Source organism: Benincasa hispida, chromosome 8, assembly GCF_027475165.1.
Source record: "Benincasa hispida cultivar pf3 chromosome 8, pf3_genome.v1.1, whole genome shotgun sequence".
In the NCBI taxonomy this organism is placed as follows: domain Eukaryota; kingdom Viridiplantae; phylum Streptophyta; class Magnoliopsida; order Cucurbitales; family Cucurbitaceae; genus Benincasa; species Benincasa hispida.
Window position 1 is genome coordinate 44,316,942 of NC_143485.1, and position 14,730 is coordinate 44,331,671.

General features: G+C 32.6%; 1 pseudogene; it reads right to left on the reverse strand.

Moving 5' to 3' along the window:
* Positions 1-1,033: 1,033 nt before the first annotated feature.
* Positions 1,034-4,032, reverse strand: LOC150034615 (uncharacterized; annotated as a pseudogene).
* Positions 4,033-14,730: the final 10,698 nt, after the last annotated feature.

Here is a 14,730-nt window from a genome sequence, read left to right on the forward strand (position 1 = left end):
AAAATTAACTGAAAATAAAAATTTCTAATACCTAAGTTCTATCAAAATCAAGTTCATGAAAAGAAAATAGTAAAGCATGATAATGACACAAGAACTCATTTGTGGAAGCGTTTGTCTGGTCCCATTGGCACTATCATAGTTTCCTTTTGTAAATCGCCCGTATATATCCTTACCCTTACTTGAAAAACATGTAAACATAAAGGATGAATATAAAATACTTAGGAAGTGACCCTATTACCAAGATCAAGCTAAGCAATCACATGCAGTGAATGCTTGGGATCATTAGATTATACATATTGTTATTTTTCTGGATGACTATCTAAAGGGATAACCTATCTCGCCCTAACCCTTATGTCTAGTGGCAAGATGACACACCATAAAAAAAATTAAATTGAACCTGTCGATTCATAGAAACATAAGATGCAAATGAACCCGTCGGTTCACGCACGTCTAGCGACCTGATGGCGCACCATCAAAAAATGGAATTGGATTCATCGGTCTACTGTATCAAAACATAGATTGAGATGGGACGATAGATCGTCCCTACTGGTCTAACATGCATCACATACATAAATCTCATAAGTGATCCCATAGCATAAATCATAATATTTAGTTTTAACATGCTCATAATCCTCATAACTTTCATGCATAAAAATGAACAACCTAATATTTTCAAAGATAATTAATTCAATTTAACTAATGAGGTTTTTGAATTATCTCAATTTGATCCACAATTCCTAAAATTAAAGGGAAACTAAAATTCAATAACTAGAGATAATTAACTTAAATTTTCTGAAAACTCAGGATGTTACATCCTTCCTTTCTTAAGAAACATTCGTTCTCGAAAGTCCTAATCCTGAAAGAGCTATGGGTATTTCGTTCTCATCTCATCCTTCCGTTCCCATGTTGCTTCCTCGAATTGGTGATTCTATCATAGAACTTTCACTAATGTTATCTCCCTGTTGCGTGAAGCCTTCACCTCTCTTACAAGAATTTGGGTATGTTTCTCCTTATAACTCAAGTTCTCATTCAACTATAATGGCCCATAATCCGCCACATGAGATGGATTTGTCACATACTTCCTCAGTATAGGGACATGGAAAACATTATGAATTACAGAGAGAGACGATGACAATGCTAACTGATAAGCCACAGGGCTAATTCGCTCTAAGACCTCAAAAGACCCAATAAAAGGAGGACTTAGCTTCCTTTTTCTACCAAACCTCAGAATACACTTCATAGGTGCTATCTTAAAAAACACGTTATCACCTAATGTAGTCAAATTTAGCTTAAGAGAAGATTATATTTTGGCCTCCCTATTGTTCAACCCCATACTCACTATAAGAAATAACAGATACTATAGCTAATAGAAAAAACTTTAATAGACCTATTTCGAAGGTCCTGACAACTCATGTTATTGAAAGCCTGGGACTTTCTATAGCATTTTTCTAAAGCTATATGGATGCTATTATAGAGTATGAAGATATAACTTATATACTTGCTATAAAAATATTTGATAGTGTTTTTTTTTTTTTTTATTAAAACTATAATATATGTATATGGTTAAAATAATGTGCTATCTTTAACATACAGTAGCCTTTTTTCAACGCTATAATATAATAATTATAGCTGTAATTGTATGTTATAGTAATGTTATTCAATCTTTTCTAATTGTTATAATAACCTTTCCATGGCATTTCATTTTTGCTATATAAATCTTTCCATAACTTTAACTCATGGCTATAAAAGAAGTAACTTTTTTCTCAAAAATATTTTTTGGATTAATTAGTTTTTGATAAATTTTAGTTCAAGTGCTCAATTTTAGTTAAAATTTACACATATAGCACAATAAATACTAATAACTTCATTCATAATCTATTAACATTACAAAATAAAGTATTTAATAATTTTGTTGAATAAAGTTGTCGTCTAAATGATATATGCTAAATAAAGTATTTAGTGAATATATAAACAACATAAGTTAGCCCTCAAAATACAAAATTCACCAAGTGTTCAAGATTATATCTTCATGTAGTTGAACTGTCACTGTTGGTTCTTTTTTCCTCTGGAAAGGCATCATTTTATTCACCTATATATATATATATATATATCAACATATGATTTTGTAGAAAACAACAATAGTGAATATTAATCAAATATAGAAATTTTTTAATAAATATAGATAAATATGTTTAGAAAATAACATACCAATGATCACTTTATCAGATGACCTTGCTACTGTACTCCTCAAAGCTTCTTCAATACACGTCATTTCTAATGTAGGCCTCCACAAATATGCGTTGGGTATCTTTGATACATCAACCTATACTCTAAATGCATGTGGACCAATAGGAATGTGATGAACAAGAGAAGCTGGATCACTAGAAGACCATCGTTCTTTTGCAACAATCTCTCCTGAGTCGTACCAATTTAATAACTTGCACTTAATTTGACTATTCTTATTGATACTCTATCAAAAGAGAATTATGAGATATTAGAATTAGATAATAATGAAATCAAGAATAATTTGAACCATATTACAAATAAATTTATCGATGGAGAAGATATTGGAAAAGTTGAAGGAATGTTTGCTGGCTTAGGTATATTTGCGGGTAGCATTTGAAAGTTCCTCATTTGGTTCAACCTATGATAATTTCATAGAAAACAAAAAAAGTGAAGTTAACTAATAATAGAAAAAAATAAATATAAGTTGCTTAATGAAAAATGATTACCTGTTTCTTTATTAAACATGATATAATTGCTTTCATTTATGTCATTTCATCTTTCGTCGCTTTCATTTCAACCATTTCCTCCTTGATCTGCAAATATTCTTTTTCAAGAACCTTGAATTTGTTATCTTGTTGAGATAGTTTTGAACGAGTCACACCAAATCCAAGTCCTCTTACATGCCTACGATCAGGGCCAAGAACTTTACTCAAAGCATCATCAACCATGTTATTTATTAAAGTTATCGTCTCAGCTTCAGTTTGTTCAATGGGCTCCTATCAACAAAAGTCCACAAACTCTTTAAGCTAAGTATCCCGACAAAGTTGGTTCTAATTAATAACATTTTAAGAAAAAGAACATAGTAAAGTCTAATGATATCATTTTCAAACAAATTTCACATACTCTATAAGTATAATATCCAAACAAAGTCAATGCTTACAAACTTTTTCAAGCTCCTCCTCCTCCCAAGGAAAAATACATAGTACAATTCAATCAAGTCATTCTTCAACAAAAATCCACAAACTCTATAAGCTAAGTATCCTAGCAAAGTCGGTTCTTATGAACAACATTTTAAGAAAAAAGAACATAGTAAAGTCTAATGATATCGTTTTCAACCAAATTTCACATACTCTATAAATATAATATCCCAACAAAGTCAATGCTTACAAATTTTTTCAAGCCTTCCTTCCCCTCCCCAAGGAAAGAAACATAGTACAATTCAATCAAGTCATTCTTAATTGTCAACCTTTTTAGAAAAAGAACATAGTAAAATCTAAATAAAAACGTATGAGTGTCTCAGAAACTTGTGCATTCACTTGTTGTCTATTTTTCTTTTTGTGTGCTTTTGTCCATGATGCAATCCTTGTGACTGATGTTTGATATGAACTACTTTTTTCTACAAAATAAGATTAGAAAAATGAACTCACACACAATATTAAAGCAAAATTGAAGTATAATAATAATGATCTTTGCCATATCTTCAGCTAAACGGGCATACCCATTCCTACTACATGTATGTGGGAGTTGTTTCTTCTTCATAGCTTTGTATTTTTTACTTTTCAACTACTCAAATAAAAGATGTCCAATATTTATATTAAAGTAATAATAAGAAAATGTAAACATACACGTTTTGAAGTAGAGATTTTCATACCATGAAGTTTGTACTAGTCTTTTCACTCACAAAATCCATCCAGTCATCTATAGATTGAAAATTATCCGGCATTAGCTTCAAAAGTGCATCATTTGTTGGGGCATCTCGAATTTGTTTTACAAGACGGATTTTCCAACCCTCCATAACCTTCCCATCTTCTGGAAAGAAAAATATTTTTTGCCACTCTTCATTTACAATGTACCATGACTAAAGTATAAAATAGTTATTGTTGGAAAAAATGATAAGTGCCTTCAATTTAAACTATTTAAATGAAATAAAGTAACTTTATATCTCGATAGACTTCCATAACAAAATTTTCAACCTCGTAGGTAGTTTCTTTCAATTCTCTAAATTCACTGGTACAACCTATTTCTATAGTGGACTAAGAAAAGAAGCTAATCCTACTGATTCTTCCCCAATGGGTTGTCCATATCCATTGGAAACAAGGCTCACTCTAAATTATTTATCAACGGCTATTATCTTCATCTTTGTAGGGCCTCTTGTTCTTTTTGGCAGAATTGTTGTTTCAAATGGTGATTCATTGATTATCTGATCTTCATTTTCAAGCCTGTTTGCATTAGAAGTTTTTGCTTACCTACGAAGTGCCAATCTTGAAATAGGTGATTCTAATGTAGGAATTGAAATAAGGTTACCTGTAACTACCTTCTCATTAGGATTGGGTGAGAAATTTTCAGGGTTGACACTAATGGGAGATTTTTCCATGTTCTAGTCAATTGGAAGAGGCAAACTATCTTATCATGGTTAGGCACATTTAATTTTTTCCTTTAGACGCTTACCTCTTCTAGTTAGTGGTTATGTAACATTTCATCACTACAAATCTTCCTTTGTAGGGACTTCTTTTTCCTGTGACTTTTAGTTTCAACTTATCTTGTATGTGTTGTCCAGTTTAAGGTGGTAGCATATTTCCCTCCATCTCGACCTAAAAGCATCATTAATAAATAATCAATAGGCACCAATGACATACACCTAGATAGTGATACAAAATTATGAAGAAGTATTTATGAATAAAGTTAATTGATATAAGTAAATAACTAACATCTATATGATATTCACCAAAGTGGTGAAAAGGTCTTTACAAAGTCCGTGATCAAAGTACATTTACAAAATAAATATTATAAAGTTTAATACAATCACAACAAACATTTATACAATTAATCAAACTACTCCTCAAATCAAAACACCCTCACAATCTTATTTTGTAAAAGTAATCTCATCACTTTCATCAACGTCTTCAATCGCACTATGAATTTGTTCATTACTAACCACAATCCCAACATAATTCTCATCGTACATCTCTAAGTCATGACATCCTATTGGTGGTGCTTTTAATAAGACATACCAATTTGAAGTGTCATGTTCTCTAACATAAAACATATGTTTGGCTTATGAGAAAAAGATGAAAGACTCTCGTATAAATATGCTTTGACTTCGATGTAAGTTAACAAGAGTGAATCCTTCCTTAACTTTTACTCCATTACGAATATTTGCCCAGACACATATAAATATTGGAAGTTGGTAGACATAATAATCTAACACGATGATTTCTTGTAATGCCCCATAATAAGTAACTAGGTTCACAACTTGAGATCAATCTTTGGATTGGATCTATAGTGTTGTAGCATCTACAGAAACACCATTGTTTTAGGTTGATTTTTCAACACTCTTTACGTGAAATCGTTGCCCATTTATGATGTATTCAGTGTAAGACATTGCAAGTTTTTTTGGCCCATTTGCAAGTCATCTTAACAAGTCAGAGTAACCTTCAGTAGATGAATCTAATTCAATCTGATAAGATCAAACATACCTACTTATTAGTTAAGGTGTATTAGAGTTTTATATATTCGTTGTTTGATAAAATGTTTATGAAGTAGTTAGTATCACCTTAGATTTCAGCCACAATAGAATTGTTCTATATGAATCTTCTAGAGTAGATTAGAATCTTTTGTTAGTCGTCTATGGTCATGAGTCCACTCGTATGCATCCTACTCAAATAAATTTTCATAAATAATAGTCTTAAATTAAACTAAGTAATATGTTTACACAAATTAACTCACTCGATAAATGGTTCCACCTTTGCTGTGTTGAATAAGACATATCGATGTACATTATCAAGTACATCATCAGATAATGTAATTGGAGTTCCAGAAGATATTGACGACCCTCTAGGATGGCATCATTCTGGTATTCTTCATTCCAATGTTGATTATTCACTACCTTAACTAATTGTTTAAAAAACTTATTTGAAAAGTCAACATATTCATTAGCTAAGTAGCATGTTGCAATACACCTTTCTGACCGTGCTTTTTTTTGTACATAACCTTTTAATATCTTCGTATATCTAGATTAAATATTATTAGTATAAGAAGGATCACAATTATCACTATATCAAAAGTAAGGAATTTACCTTTCGAATGGGTACATCCAATGTAATTTAACAGGTCCACATATATGAGCTTCGAGACCCAAATGAATAACCAAATGTGTCATTATATCAAAAAAGAAGGTAGAAAGTACCTTTCAACAAGACGTAAAATGTTCGTTCACCACTTCTTTTTCAAGCTCTAACATAATTTCTCTATCAATTATACGTTGGCAAAGTCTATTGAAATATGAATATAGCCTATATATTGCATGTCTTGAACCTTTTGGGAGCAAGGCTCTAAGCACCACATTGCATGTCATATAATCATGAGACTTCAATCCCATCACTTTGCATTCATCTAATGATACACACTTTGAAATGCTTGAACTATACCCAACAGGCAACTTTAGCTTGTACAACCTTGAACAAAATAATTTCTTCTCAGACTTCAATGATGTGTGTGGAGTAGAAGGTAAGTAAATTCTCCTCCTTGTTCTCGAGGATGTAGGTCAGCGCGAATTTTCAAAAGTTGTAAATATTTTCTTGTATTAATTCCATCATTTGACTTTCCATTTATATCTAATAATGTACCTAATACTTTCACATAAATTTTTCTCCATGTTCATGACATCCAAGTTGTGGCGTATTGGTAATTCCTACACAATTAAAGTTTCAGATCGTTAATGGCCTAGTTTGAACCTCAATAATTTGAAATTCAATAAAATACACCATAAACTTAAAATTCATTAATCTTCCAATATGGTAGATCGAAGAAAATTGACCGCTTCTTTCACTTTTGATTTGACGATTCTTTATGACTCTTGCTCTTTCTATTTTCATATTTCCCCCAACAATTATCAAAATCTTCAAGTTAGGTATAAATTGAACTACTTGTTGCAATTTTGGGAGGTAACTCTTCTTCTATTTTCCCATCAAACCATGCTTTTTTTTTTCTCCGATATGGATATGCCCTTGATAAGAATCATCTATGACCCATATTTGCAAACTTTGTACTATGTCTCAACCAATAAGAACGAGTATTATCATCACAAGTTGAACATGCATATTTATCTTTTGTGGTGCATCCGACAAGATTTCGAAAATCATTTATAGTCCACGTAAGATTGATCTCAAATTGAAATGTGTGTTACTTACAAAATCATAAACTTGTTCTCCTTTCCATAGTTGTTGTAAATCTTCCATAAGAGGATAAACATCAATATCATTTCTTGGTTGCCTAGGGCCATGAATCAACAATGTCAACATTTTATTTTCCTTTTTCATGCATATCTAAGGAGGAAAGTAGTAAGTAACAAGCATAACTGGCCAACAATTGTATCGACTACTCATGTTGGAGAATGGGTTGAACCCATTTATAGCAATGTCTAACCTAAGATTATGTAAATCCATAGAGAACTCGGGCCATTTTTTTTTTATCAATTGTTTCCCATGCAACTGAGTCAATTGAATGTCGAATCTTTACTTTTATGGTTCCAATGCCAACGAAAACTTTCACTAACCTCATTTATTTTAAACAATTGTTGAAGTTGTGGAGTGATAGGAAAGTATCTCAATACCTTGGTGGGCACATCTTGTTTGATTTGATTTGTTCGTTCATCAATCTTCCATCTTGAAGTCACACGATGAGGACAACTTTCTAACTTTTCATTCTTCTTTCTAAATAGACAACAATCCTTAACACATGCACGAATTTTTTGGTAACCTAAATCAAATTCCTTGAATAATTTTTTTACTTCATATATAGATCTTGAAATAACATTGTCAATTGGGAGTATATCATGCAAAAGCCTCAAAAGGCTAGTGAAGCTTGTATTTGACCAACCATTAAAAGTTTTTAGGTTATATAATGCTACAACTTTTGACATCTTCGTATACTTTGCACTACTTGCATACAATAGAGTATTTGCCTTTTGAACTTTTCGAGCAAAATTGTTTTCCTTCCTTGATGTAGAATGATCATCAATGTTGTCCTCTTCTCCCATATATGTGCTCTCATAGAAGTTTGTTGCTTCAAACATAAAACTGTCATCAACTTTATTCTTGACTTCATCCCCTTCACATACTTATCCATGATGATACCAAATATTATATGTAGGGTCCATTCCCTTAATGACCAAGTGCTCATATATAATTTGAAAATCACAATGTCTCATATTTCTATGTAAAGAATCACAATGTCTCATATTTCTACATTCTTTACATAGACACAAAACTTTGTTGGCATTTGACTTTATTTTCTTCACTTATTGCACAAAATTCCATGCTCCTTCCATATACTCATTAGTAGCACTACTAGACAGAGTCAATTTTGTTAAGTATGCATCAAAAGATTAACTCAAAACTAATAGTAGTTACTTTCATAATTTAGATGCACCCAATTTTTGTTGAACATTTTCAAGGTGTTGGTAACCTTAATTAGATGATCAGTTCAAGCGTCAATGAATTGGTCAATTAGCACTATTTGAGAAAAGAGAATATCAATTTTCACCGAGAGCATGCGTTAAATTAGTTGTTCGTAGAATACTTTAGCAGTCTACGGTTCAATTCATATTCTTACTCCCAAAATTTATTTCAATCTGAATTCAATAAATGTAGACATCAACACAATGAGATACTAAGTGGCCTGGTAATTAAGAGGTTTTGCTATCACCATATTAAACATTTACGGTAGTTACTTAAATTTCTTTCTACTCATTATAATTTTTCCTGGTCATTGCTATCGCCATATAACTTGCTCATTTACGGTAGTTACTTACAAATTCAAAAGTTCTCCCGAAAAATTGTTCTTGGAGCACAATTTCTAAAGTTTGAGGACTCGATGAAAAGAAAAACAAGCAAAACCCAAGAAAGAAAATTCCAAAGCTTTGATTTTGTTTACAAAGTCTCTCTAACATGAAGGAAAAAGAATGTGATTCAATATAAAATTCTTGGAATCATCAAAAGCTCTAAGCTGTTGTTCTGTGATTTCAAAATCATTCCATTGTTTTTTTTCTACTTATTGCTTTTGTCTTTTTTTTTTCTCCCTCTAACAACCTACCTCTGTTGGCCTGTTCCAGTTTGTGAATAACTTTTTTTTTTCCTTCTCTGAACATCCTTATATTTAGTTGGATGACTCATTCTTCAAACACTTAAATGAAAATCTCTATCTGCCTTTTTTTTTCTTGGAATCTTTTGGCTCAAATGTAGACATGATTGATATTAATTTTTCACTACTCACATCTAATAAAAATATTAAAATATTTCAAAAAAAGAAAAAGCAAAATTTTTTATATGACAAATTATGATTGGACAATTTGATGGGATACACGAAGATAGGTGATACCCGAGACGCAACTAAATATTTTTCTTTGTTGATATTTTCATAAAATAGTTTTGAAATTTAAAAGTTATTTTGTTCTAAGTATATACCATATACAAGTTTTAGCACAAAAAGTTGTACTATGAGTACGAATTAAAATTTTGAAAAACCTAATTAATGGGCTCCAACGAATTATCTTAGTTAGGAAATTTTTCTAATACTACAGGAGTATCATACTCACTACTCCATTTGTTTACATTATAATCTTGTCTTCATAAATAATTTTGAGTCCCACACTAACGTTAGTAGGATCCACCTTACTTTTTTTTAATAAGGTCCCATCCTACTTTTAAAAGAACGTTGACATGACATATAATAAATAGAAACCAAAGAGATAAACATAGCAGAAATCAAAACAAACAAAGCAGAGATAGAGAACAAAACAAATTAGACTACAATCGCTACTAAATGTATTATAAGCACATTAACGTAGCTGCAGCAGCAAGTAGAAACCAGAACATACATTCTAAAGTCCCTGGAAATGTAATTTATACACCTAAAAGCTAAGAAAGCAACATAAATAACCGATTCCATTGAAAATATATGAAAGAATACAAGGTCGTCGAGAATATACGCCCCTAAAACCCCACTATCCAATTAAGTAAAATGTTACCTACAGAATAATTAATAATTACAAGAATCTTCAAGAACAAAAAGAAATAAGAATCAAATTTACTTCTCTCCCCCTAAAGATCCCATAAAAAAGCACACACTTCATCAAATCATGAATAACGTTATAGCAACAAGCAAAGAAAAGAACGTGGGAGACACACAAACTAGTCAATTGCAGCAGCAAGGTGAAAGCAGAAACGTACATCAAACCATTCACAAGGAAATTAACATTAGAAAAAAGGGGAAAAAGTCCTTAATCCCTCTGTTTGGAAACACTGGATTGAGAAGGATTCCAAATTACAGTAAATTTGAGAACATTTTCGCTGTTTGGTTTGAATAAAAAGTAGGTGATTTGAAATTCAATCTGATTTGAAATCATATTTTGTTCAAAAAAAAAATCCCCAAAATAGGTTGGATCTGGCAAGATTTTAGATCAACTTTGCCTGCATTCCAATTTTACCCTGCTTTGGAATTGATTTAAAATAATCTCACTTTACATTCAAAATTGTTAGGCCAGCTTCCACTTCGATGGGCCTGTTTCTGCAAAAGAAAAACTATTTTAGCCCAAATGATGAAAAATAAAGAAGCCCTTTACCTTGATCCAATTCAAGAGGCCCTAATCTTTGCCCCAAATTTCTTGGTTGGTAGAGAACTTGGTTGAGAAGTGCCCACAATTTTCCGGCTGATGGCCAACACGTGGATGATCCCACTGATTTTTGTCTGATGGAAAAATGAAAAAGACTTTTGTTTCTGATGGGTAATTAATGTAAAACAAAATTTTCTTTCTCTCTCTAGCTTTCAGATTCTCTCGATCTCTGCCTTTCTGTATTCTTTTCTTTCTTCTAACCCTAATGAGTTTTTGTTTAGTCTGTGCGATTGTTTATGAGTAAACGATGAGGATGCTTGCAGTCGGGTAGACGATGGCAGAAGAAAAGATGTAGACGATTGCTCGAAGAAAGGTAGACGACTGCACAATCGTGTAGACGATTACTTTAAGAAAGATAGACGTTCGCGCAATCGTGTAGATGATTGCTTGAAGGAAAGGTAGACGATCGTTTTGTTCTTCTAGACGATATGAAGAAAAAGTAAACGATGGATGATCTTGTAGACAATGAGAAGAGAAGAAGAAGAAATACACTGTGATGTACGTGGTTCGGCTATGAAAGCCTACGTCTATGGGAAGGAGAGAGTTTTTATTAAGAAGCTAAGTCACAGACCCTTTTCTTTACAGATTGTTCAAGATTTTCTTGAAGCTATGTATTTGTTTTTGTATCTAAAATTTGTAAGTGTTGAGTTTATATACTATTTTTGATACAAGTAGTTACAATAACTAACTACAAATATTAAAGAAATGTGAAACAGTTTCTTGATGTTGATGTATGAGCTTATATTCTTCAAATCTCCACCTTAAACTCAACATGCAACCTCTTCTCCTTCTTGATTTAACATGTCTTCACCCTTTTTCAGGAAGCAGAAACCCGATCTGACCAAGACAGCTAGCAAGCTTGAGTTTACTCACAGGTTTGGTAAGCATATCAGCTGCTTCTCGGTGGTATGAACTTTTAGCACCTCGATTTCTCCTTTCTCTATTCTGTCTCTAACAAAGTGATACTTGATGTCTATATGTTTGGTCCTTGAATGATACTGAGGGTTTTTGGAAAGGTGAATGACGCTTTGGTTATCACAGTAAATTTTAACTACTGTTTGATTAATACCAAAGTCCTTCATCAATCCTTTTAACCATAGAGCTTCCTTTATTGCTTCTAAAAGTGCCATATACTCTGCTTCTGTGGTTGACAATGCTGTAATTGACTATAAATTAGCTTTCCAACACCACAAGTTAGGATCAAATAAGAATAGATAACCTGTTAGAGATCTCCTTTTGTCTTGGTCACCTGCAAAATCTGAATCAACATATCCATATAGTTCTAAATTTGATTCATTAGTACTTTGATATGTTAATTTTGACCGTTTAGACCAAATAAGATATTTTAAAATCCATTTTGTTGCTTCCCAATGTCTTTTTCTAGGGTTAGACATGTATCTACTGACTAAACTAGTGCTGTATGATAAGTCTGGTCTATTAGATATCATTAAGTACATTAGACTCCCTACTGCTTGATTGTATGGAATTGATTGCATTTGAGTCAAATGTTCTCTTGTCTGTCTCTTTTGGTGAGTTCTTAGAGGAAAGTTTAAAGTGTGTAGCAATAGGAATAGTAATTGGTTTTGCATTTGCCATATTGAATATGTTTATAACCTTTTCACAGTAGCTTAGTTGACTTATGGTTAAGGTTGGGGTTGTTCTGTCTCTCTAAATTTCAATCCCAAGGATCTTTCTAGATTGACCCAAGTCTTTCATGTCAAATTCTCTCTTTAGGAGATTTTTGACATGAGTTAAATCCTTCTTAGACTTTCCAGCTAGTAGCATAACATCAACATAGGGTAATAGGTAGACTTTGTCCTTATAGATAGTAGAGTTGATATAAGAACAAATATCATAGGAACTCCTTTGCAAACCTATACTCTCTATGTAGTCATTAAACCTCCTGTACCAGCATCTAGAGGATTGTTTTAGACCATATATTGATTTGTTTAGGAGATAATATAGGTCTTCCTTACCTTTTTTCTCAAACCCTTTAGGTTGAACCATATATATTACCTCATCTAGGTTTCCATGTAGGAAGACAGTTTTAACATCTAGTTGATTTAGTTCTAAATTATACTGAGCAACTAGTGATAAAAGAAGCCTAATAGAGGTTTGTTTCACTACTGGTGAAAATATTTCAGTATAGTCTATTCCTTCTCTCTGAGTAAATCCTTTAGCCACTAACCTTGCCTTATATCTAGGCCTTTCATCTTTGGTAGAACCTTCCTTTGGGTTATATATCCATTTAGAAGCTATAGGTTTACAACCTTTAGGAAGAGAAGTTAGGGTCCAAGTATTATTGACAGTGAGTGACTCCATCTCTTCACACATAGCTTGAATCCAAGACTAGGTTTATATAGTTATTTTCAGTATACCTAGCTGGAGGAACTATCACTCTTCTCTGTCTATCCCTAGCTAAAGAATACTGACTTAGGTCAGGGACAACTTCAATATTCCCAGTGGTCTCATTTGAGACATCCTCTTCTTCTTCTAAATTTATAGAAGGGTTTTGGTTAGTGGAAGAAGCTTTAGGTGATTCCACCTCAATCCTAGTGGTGTTAGGGCTGTTAGGAACTTCATAGGATGTTCTTTGCTTTTGCATAAACATTTCTTTTTCTCTGAAAGTGACATCTCTACTTATAATAAACCTCTTTTTAATAGGGTTCCACATTTTAAATCCTTTTACTCCCTCAGAAAAACCTACAAACATACACTTTACTGCCTAGATTTTAATTTCCCCTGATTTTGATGTATGTAACCAACATATCCAAATACCCTTAGGTTATCTAGGTTAGGTGGATGTGAGGTCCATTTTTCTTCAGGAGTCAAAAAATTTAGGGAGGAATGTGGATACCTATTTAAGGTGTACACTGTGTAGCTTGCAACCTCTGCCCAGTAATTTTCACTTAGAATTGCATCAGATAAGAGACATCTAACTCTTTCCATGATTGTCCTATTGAGTCTTTTAGCAACTCCATTTTATTGAGGAGTGTATCTAACTGTCCTATGCCTAGTAATTCCTGTTTCTTTACAAAATTTGTTGAACTCTTCACTACAAAATTCCAGTCCATTATCTGTTCTTAAATATTTAATTTCTTTAGAAGTTTATTTCTCTATCATAAGTTTCCCTTCCTTAAACCCATCAAACACTTGGTCTTTAGTTTTAAGGAAGTAAATACCTTGAGCCACTTAGGCTAGGTGTAGGAGCTGGACCCCATAGGTTAGAGTGTATGTAATCTAGGAGAGCTTTTGTGGTATGTTGTGCTTTAGTGAAACTTTGCCTTGTGGCTTTCCTTAAAACACAATGTTCACAAAAGGTTAGTTCTTTTGAAAGACTTTTAGGGAGAATACCTTGATTAGATAGGACTTCTAGGCCTTTAGCACTTATGTGAGATAGTCTTTTATGCCATAAATCAGCCTCGATAATCTCATTTGTGGTGGTTACATAAGTTCCAGTCATCATCTCTACCCCTTTGACCACAAATAAGTCATTTACCTTTTCCCCAACTAAGATTACTTTAGAGTCCTTTAGCACCTCAAGAGTTCCTCTTTTACCCCTGTATTCACACCCTATAGCATCTAACATGCCTAAGAAGATTAGATTTCTTTTAAGTAGAGGAATATATCTCACATTTCTAAGAAGTTTGATAATTCCATCTTTGAGTTTCATGGAAATAGAGCCAATGCCCTCAATTTTACAAGCTTGGTTGTTACCCATATATACCATTTCTCCTTCTATTTCCTAAAAGGTGTTAAACCAAGGTTTCATTGCTGTCATATGGTAGATGCATCCGGAGTCTAAAACCCAATCATGTTTACCTAGAGGGTTT